This window comes from Linepithema humile, chromosome 1 (assembly GCF_040581485.1).
Source record: "Linepithema humile isolate Giens D197 chromosome 1, Lhum_UNIL_v1.0, whole genome shotgun sequence".
Lineage (NCBI taxonomy): Eukaryota > Metazoa > Arthropoda > Insecta > Hymenoptera > Formicidae > Linepithema > Linepithema humile.
Genome location: NC_090128.1, coordinates 24,160,553 through 24,170,233, shown reverse-complemented (window position 1 = coordinate 24,170,233; position 9,681 = coordinate 24,160,553).

Genomic DNA, 9,681 nt, shown 5'->3' with positions numbered 1-9,681 from the left:
TTACATATTTTTTCTTAAAAGCAACAATGTGTTTTCTTTATATCAATCGATTTGTCTCATTATTTTATGCATAAAAGTATTAAGGTAAGATTCCCGAAAATTGAATGTTTTACAAGATATTTTGTATTTTGTGTCAAAATGCTGTAATTTTCAAGCCTCATAACTCGAAAAGTATTTAATGAAAAATAACTTCATTATAGTGTTTCGGAAACGTCATTAGATTTAGTTATTAAATTATAAAAATTAGATTAACTTTCCATCTAATTCATTAAACATCTAGTTTAAAAAAATTAAAAATATATTGAGAGATATATGTTTATATTTATGTTATATAAATGTTTATACGTATTTGTAGGTGCAGTTCAATTAAAATACCCGCAAGCTACCGAGCACGAAATTTCGGAACCAATTAAATCATGGCTTCGTCATGCAACTGAAAAAATAAAAAAACTGAATGCTGCACGATAAAATATTCAATACTTTTTTATTATATTTTGTTCATGTGTATAATTTATACATAATATTAGCAATTTTATGTATAAAATATTATGTATGTAATATTATTCATATTAAGTTATAATATTTAGTAATATTAAGTTTATTAATTTATATCTAACACTGTGACTAGCAATTGTGCAATTTTGAAATGTACAAGACGTATCTTTAGTTTTTGTTTTTATATATACAAATTTTATTTTTATTGTGACTATTTTTACATTATATAGTAAATAAAAAATTTAAAAAAAAAATTACATATTTTATAATAAAATGTGCTTCAAATGTACTATTATTTATATTACTTATACGTACTTTACCTTTTTTGAAATATGTCTATTTCTTAAAATAATGTAATATAATAGAAGCTTTTATTTTGAAGAAATTTTGCTAATAATCTTTCCTTTATACTCATAAAGATACTTACATGTCAAATGTCTATATAAAATATTTGAAAAAAATATGTATTTTGAAAAAATGTTTCAAAAATTGTTTAGTTTTAAAGGAGTAATAAAAAATAGTAATAAAACAATATCTTGATAGTGATGTCATTAAAGCGAGATTGTCGTAATTTTTTAAAATATAAATAATAATTAATATAAAACTTTTCGAGAGAGAAAGAGAGAAACGTTACTTATTAAGATTACTGTTTTATTGCTTCCTTAACTTAAAACTAAACAATTTCTGTTTAAATCTTTTAAAAAAATATATTTTTTAAAGACATTTTAAATAAATATTTAAAATAGATATTTTTCTGGGTGGTATTTATAGTCCGATTTTATATTTAGAATCGTCTTATGATTTCATTCAACAATGAAATAATGTTGCGCAACCATTTTGTTGATTGAATGAGGTTTTAAAATGATTTCGAATATAAGATCGGATTATTTACACTATCCTATATTCAATAATTTTATTTGGACTTTATCTGAATAAAAAAAGATATCCAGGGGACATTGTTGGGATCTAATTTAATCATATGTAGGATATCCCAGGGATATCCCAGGGATTTATTTTTTGATGTCCTACGGATATCTGAAAAGCGGACATTTGGATATCCCACGGATGCCCTACGGATATCCTACGGCTTTGTACAGACATCCCAGGGATATCTGAAAATTTTTTACATTACATCCCACGGACATCCGTAGGATGAAATTTTGCTATGTGGGTTTACACTAACTATGAAATATCTCATTAAATATTCATTTTTCAATTATCTGACCTTAACACTTTTATGCACAAAATAATGAGAGGAATTAATTCGAATGAAATGTTGTAAAGAAAACGCATAATTGTTTTAAAAAAGTACAAAAGTGCGTTTTTATTAACACCAATTAATTTGTCTCATTATTTTGTACATAAAAGTATTACGGTAAATCGGAAACAAAATATGAAAGAGATATTTTAGATCTTATATCAAAACGTGTCAAATTAAGATATAAAATAACTCAGAAAGTACTTAATTGAAAAGAACTTTATTATAGTGTTTTGAAAGGCTCTCGAGGTTAGTTACAAGAATATGCAATAAAAAATGGGGATTTCCATTTAAAAAATTAAAAGTGACCTTCATGTGACCTTCAAACGACTATCAAATTAACCGGTACGGTACGTCTTATGTTCCCCTCGAAGTCATGAAACTCTTGTCTAAAACGTTTCTTCGTATCTCGCGCATTTTTTGAGATATTTGCCTGGGACAATTAAAATCGGACATCCTTTATATGATATATTAAAGATCTGATGGAATACTCCAACGGCAGTGTGCGCTCACACAACTGTTGTGTCGGCTGAATGCACCAATTAGATAAATGGAAGATTCAGACCGGTATTTATAATCTGTGTTTATATTTAAGATAATCTATTCATTAATTATATACAGCTGATATTGTTGTATTTTGATACGACAGATTTTTTAATCTTTAAAAGCATAATTTTTAAGAACATATTATTTTTTTAATAGTGCCGAGTAACGATTTTTACTTTTCTACCACTTGTTTTTATACGAAAAGACATTAAATGACTTTTAACAAAATCTGGGATTAACGGGACAAACTAAACATTATTAATAAATTTTTTTGATATGTAAGGTTAGGAAATCTGTCAACAAAATACACTCACCCGAAAAAAAAGCGGTACACTGAAAATGTGGGAAAAATTCATCAAATTTCAACTGACGATAACTTCGTAAATAATAAAGATAGAAAGTTCTATAAAATATGGAAATGAAGCTAAAAATCTCTACTTTAAGAATCAATTTATTTCAATGTTGCAAAATAAATTTATTGAAAATGGCGGATGACAAAGCGCGAGCATGCAAAATTGAAAAATAATGGTTCGAGTTTGCGACGGTGCACGGTATAAACAAAAAATTGTAGCTTATTGGGATCAAAAGCGTACGAAAGTACAGAGTCTCCTCTTTAAAATGCTTTTTTACGCATCTTGATACGATGATTTTTCGCCGAGAGATTCGCATTTGAAGAAAAAGGCAGATTCTTACTTCAAATGCGAATCTCTCGGCGAAAAATCATCGTATCAAGATGCATAAAAAAGCATTTTAAAGAGGAGACTCTGTACTTTCGTACGCTTTTGATCCCAATAAGCTACAATTTTTTGTTTATACCGTGCACCGTCGCAAACTCGAACCATTATTTTTCAATTTCGCATGCTTTTGCTTTGTCATCCGCCATTTTGGAGAAAGTTATCACACATTATTGCGTTATAAATTTTCGAACACTAGACATCCAAACTTTTAAAATGGTTTTTAAAAAATCCTGCTAGCTGTATTACGTGCCGAGATATTCAATTTTGAACCAGACCGAATTGCAAGAATAAGAATTCTGTGGTTATCAGCTCCGCGGTATTTTAAAACTCCAAACTCTCCTTACGGTTATAAGTGTCAATTCTGCTCTTGGCGTTACCCAGGATCAACGGCATGGACGTGGCAGAAATCTGATCCCGTGTGCACATGTAGGCACGTGTGTATGTGTGTGTGTGTGTGTGTGTGTGTGTGTGCGTGCGTGTGTTCGTGCGTCCGTGCGCGTGCGTGCGTGCGTGCGTGCGCGTGCATGCGTGTGTGTGCGCGTGCACCACTGGGATAAGGACCTCATGGCTCGTTAGATCCACGATATTTTACGACTCCAAACCCTCCCGGTGGTGCGTGTACAATTGTGTGTGCGCGCGCGTATATTATAATAATAATGGGTATGACCTCCTCGTGCGCGTATTACCTCATTCATGCGACGAGGCATACTTCTTATTAGTGTTCTAATTTCAGTCTGCGTAATGTCATTCCACTCTATTTCAAGAACTTTTCGAAGTTCTGGCAATGACTGAGGAGCAGGTATATGATTTCGTACTTTTCTGTTAATATTGTCCCATAGGTGTTCAATGGGATTTAAATCTGGACTCATTGCTGGCCATTCGAGTCGATTTATGCCAACTTCATCGCAGAAATCAAGCACTTTTCTCGCAACGTGCGGTCGAGCATTGTCTTGCATAAACAAAAAGTCCTCTCCGATGAAGTGCGCATACGGAACAACGTACGGTATGAGTACGTCTTCCACGTATACATCTGCGTTCATGTTTGCGTCAAAAAAGTGGAGATCTGTGTGAGCATTCGCAGAAATTCCTGCCCAAACCATTACAGAGCCACCATTGTAGCTAGGCCTCTCACTTACAGTACAGTCTGCAAATCGTTCTCCAACGCGACGGTATACTCGTTCTCGTCCGTCTGAAGAATACAGACAAAAACGAGATTCGTCGCTAAAAAGAACGGTACTCCATTCTGCATATGTCCAGCCTGCATGCTCGACAGCAAAATTGAGTCGAGTTACGCGATGGCGACGCATAAGCGAAGGTACATTTGCTGGCCTGCGCGGAAAAAGACCGTGTTCCGCTAATCTGTTTCGAATAGTGTCAACGGATACATTACATTCGCGGACATCTCTTAAATTGTTTCGAATTTGAATAGCCGTTCGATGTCTGTCTCTTAATGAATTTAAAACAATAAATCGGTCATCGTTTTCATTCGTACAACGAGGACGTCCCGAACCAGGTCTTCTTTGGACAGAATTAGTCTCCAAGTACCTAGCATAAGCACGTTGCACGGTTGACACTGATAAATCAAGTGCCTCAGCAACGTACCTTCGACTTCTCCCATCTTCAATTAACGCTACAACTTGAGCAGCTTTTTCAGGACTTATCGTCGCCATAATTGACCAATAATTTCAATGCGAAAAGATTAATTATTGTTTACTTTGACGAAGTCGTACGAATAAGTAACGCGTCTCGAAAGAAAAAGATCAAGAGAAATCAAGCACTCTTCTCGCAATGTGCGGTCGAGCATAAACAAAAAGTCAGGGCGGAGAAATCACAAAAGATCTGCAGACATCTTCGGATGCAAAACAATTGATTGAAAAATAATGGTTCGAGTTTGCGACGGTGCACGGTATAAACAAAAAATTGTAGCTTATTGGGATCAAAAGCGTACGAAAGTACAGAGTCTCCTCTTTAAAATGCTTTTTTATGCATCTCGATACGATGATTTTTCGCTGAGAGATTCGCATTTGAAGTAAGAATCTGCCTTTTTCTTCAAATGCGAATCTCTCGGCGAAAAATCATCGTATCGAGATGCATAAAAAAGCATTTTAAAGAGGAGACTCTGTACTTTCGTACGCTTTTGATCCCAATAAGCTACAATTTTTTGTTTATACCGTGCACCGTCGCAAACTCGAACCATTATTTTTCAATTTTGCATGCTCGCGCTTTGTCATCCGCCATTTTCAATAAATTTATTTTGCAACATTGAAATAAATTGATTCTTAAAGTAGAGATTTTTAGCTTCATTTCCATATTTTATAGAACTTTCTATCTTTATTATTTACGAAGTTATCGTCAGTTGAAATTTGATGAATTTTTCCCACATTTTCAGTGTACCGCTTTTTTTTCGGGTGAGTGTATATATAATGTATATTATATGCTCCACATTATCTATATTTATATCAAAATATTTTTCTAAGAAATTGACATCATTTTGTATACTCTTTTTACAATAAATGTATATGATATATGCCATATTTTTTATTTCTAAAGTATGAAATATAAAGATATTTTTATTTTTTTGTGTCTATTATTTGTAAAAAAATTTTGATAAAAGAAACAACATTAATTTTGCGACTTGCAATAATCTGTTTCATTATATGCTTCTTTTAAATACTTACACTTAGCCTTATTTTATGTGATTAACTTGGTATTTAAAATACGTATCAAAATCGAAAATGTATTTATATTACAGTAGAAACGAAACATTCTTGTCTTACAACAGAGAGAAATGGCAAAATATAATATTGTCTAAAGTACAGTCCAATAAAAACTGTTAAAATTGAACATTTTATAAAACCACTGTGATTCATGAAAAATCAGAATTATTATTTCAAAAATATAGATATATTTCGACTGTGTGTTTTAAACTGCACTACACATTCAAAATTCACAGAATAAATTTATTTCTGCAAAGTTGTGTATAATGTCAGTGGAAAAGTGATTTATTTGTTATTACATATACATGATATTTTACCATTCCTTTCTGGTGTAAGACTACAATGTTTTTTTCTACTGAACTAGAAATTAATTTTATATTTTGATGTGTATTTTAGATACCAAGGAAAACGCATAAAATAAGGCTAGTTGTAAGTATTTAAAAGAAGTATATATTGAAACAGATAATTGCAAGTCACAAAATTAATGTTTTTTTTATCAAGATTTTTTTACAAATGATACATACAAGAAACTAAAAATACCTTTATATTTCATGCTTTATAAATAAGTTATATGACATATACATTTATTAAAAATATATATACAATATACAAAATGATATTCATATAAATGATATACAATATACAAGATGATATAAAAAGTTAATTTTACATAGATACTTTGATGTGAATATACATAATATGGAGCACAGAATATACATAATATATACACATAAAGCACATGAATAAAAGTATTTTGTAGAAATTAGAATATGAATGTATGTAATTAAATAATATAAATGTTTGCAAAAATGTTGCAAAATTTATGTATAATACATACACTTTTTTATCCTTCAGAGTGCCTTCAACCCATTTTTTTCAGCCGGGTTTCGTAGCACATAACACAAACACACACACACGCACAACTAACACACACATAACTAACCTAAAAGATTCTGTATATGACAGATAGCACTGAGAACTGTATAGCGCCTCTATCCCAAAATCTCGGAACTAATCTATAGCTCTTTTTTACCTTATTCTTTCTATATTGCACACATGCTTTACATAAATCTGGAAAAGGGTGGCGTTTTGAAAATAAGTCTCTAAGCTCTATTTTTTTGGTTTTCCATTATTGTTTCATACGCTCTTCTTCGGCACATGGTCTTGTTTTGCAGATTGAAGCAGTATAATTTTGATATAAAAGATATAATTCTTTGAGGTGACATTGTCGGTAAATTTTCAAAAATTTTTTTTATTTTTTGGTTTAAATTTGACCAACTGCCGAAAGATTAGCATATGTACTTTATTTACACCAAAGGATTTGTAATTCTATTAAAGCAATAAAAAACGCCACCCTTTTTAGAAAATTGAAGTTTCGGTCGGTAACAATATGACTTCAGCATCCTCTTAATACTTTTATATGCAGAATAATTAGAGAAACCATATTATGTAAAAAAAACATATCATTCCATTTAAAAACACAAAGTTGACCTTGAAATCTCCGAAGCGCCTCCACCTAGACAAAAATTATTATCGTTATATGATAGCAATAGTAATAGTAATTGAGATATTAATTAAAAGGGATTGACAAATAATCGCGCGTTGATCGCGGCTAGATCGTAGGCTGTACGCTCTAGGCGTGACAGCAATGAGAATCGCATGGCAACGAAAAATAACAACGCATATCACTCCTGCTCTCGTGTTATTTTTCGTTGCCATGCGATCCTCGTTGTTGTCACATTTAGAGTGTACAGCCCACGATCTAGCTACGCGCAACGCGATTATTCGTCAACCCCTTTTAATTAATATCTCAATTACTATTGCAAAAATTGCAAAACGGTAAAGGACTTTTCTATTCAGTTTACCGCACTCTATTTGCACACGAGCGTTGGCACGAACATTATGAAACACCCTGTGTACATTTTTCTCTAAACCTTATAGATTCGAAGATATTAAAGTGCTAATAGCTATTGAGACACCCTGTACAGGGTGTTGCATATACATATTGGGCAGTACGACGGGTTGCGCGGCATACTTTGCAGGGATAAGCGCGGTTCAGTGGGTAATGACAGCATATATACGTAGCATAACTTATTGATCGAATTGATCGCGCGCATTTTTATTAATTTTGAGTTTACAGCGTTTTAATTATAACGGACTTGAATAATCGTTGCAATTATTACTAAAAAAGCTAAAACACATTAAAGATAAAAAATTAAATTTTAGAAAGTTAACACGTTAAATGAAACAAATATGATACAACAAAATTTCTTTCTTTACCGCTTTACTTTTCGCGCGTGTTAGCGTTGTAAAGCGGGGATCAAATAGAAATTAGTCTTGTGAGAAGATTTTTAATGTGGGGGAGGGTGGCGTCATTTTTAGCTAATAGGATTAGATTTAGGTAATTAGGTTACTTGGAATGGGGGTAGGAAGAAAGGGGCCCTAACGAATAAGGAATAGCATCGTTTCGGGTCCATATGCGATGGGGGTAGGTTTTTGAGGTGGCGTAACCCGGTTGGTGTTAATTAGTATAGGTGGGGTGCATCTCAGTGTCTTAAGATTTGGGTGGGCGTAGTCTTTAGACCATACGATAGAATGATGGGTGGTCTATACAGGTGCTTGCCCCCGATTCCCGGCTTTCGGATTGGATGGTTAAGAATCGGTATATAAGTTCGCAAAGCCTTGGTCAACTGATCTAATAAAAGAGGATGTTAAATATAGGTCGATTTTGGCTCATGGTGTGGAACCAAAACTACAAATGGTTTCTTATAGATTTTATACCGTAGAATCACGTGGTAAAGTTTGTTTTCTTCTAGACACCAGGAAAAGTACAGAAAAATTGAAAAAAGGCCATGAAAAATGGAATTTACCGAGCTGATTGAAGCTTGGAACATTCCTGCAGCGATTTTAAAAAAATGATTTGTCGCTCTTGTCCTTCTGCAAGAAGGAAGTTCTGAGGCCCTCACAAGACATACAAAAAAGACCGATACATGCGTCAGAAGACACCCATTAAATTATATTCGATAGATAATATTTTAGGATTTTTATATCGTAAATGTTATAATAAAGAATTTTGAAACTTTATTATTGAATTAATTATTAAAAAGCAAAAGATTTTAAAGATCGCGTTTAAAGTATTGATATTTGGCAGTCACGTGACATGGAACTTCATCGCGTTACAGATGTGTCGTACCTGAGGCAGAGCGCCACGTGCGTTGTCTCAAGACATATGGCCGGAGCACAGACTTTTGCATAAAGCATAACGCATAAGCATAAGGAAATTGATTGGTCCATTTCCTTATGCATTTGCTTATGCTTATATATAGACCAATCAATTTCCTTATGCTTATGCATTACGCATTATGTAAAAGCTTGTGCTCTCGGCTATAGGCTTAGTTTACACCGATTGTTTAGTACGCGTACCAAGTATTAAATTTGCTTCTTTGATTGGTGTAGATTTTACACTAAACAATTTATACCTATCGAAGAAGCAGATTTAGTACTTGGTACGCGTACTATACAATCGGTGTAAACTAAGCCATAGTAAGGAGTAGTGATGTGCTGTCGTGGGATTTTTTCCCGTACAAAACCTCCGTGCGCATGCGTAAGCTGACGTCACGGCTAGACGTCGACTGCTACCAAGATCTATAGAGAGAAGGTTACCTCATGCGCAAAGAGGGACGAGCGGCAAGAAGGGCAAATGCCGAGAGGGGCGAGCGGCAAGAGGGGCAATGATGATCTCATCGGCGAACAGAAGCTATCTCAGACAGCTACTGTTTGTCGATGAGATCATCATGCTGTCCCCTTCCTTCATCGCCCCTCGCCATCAAGCGGTTTCTAGCTCCCCCCTTACTTCATCGTCCCTCGCCATCAACCGGTTTTACTGAGATAACCTTCTCTCTATAGATCTTGGGCTGCTACCACAGAG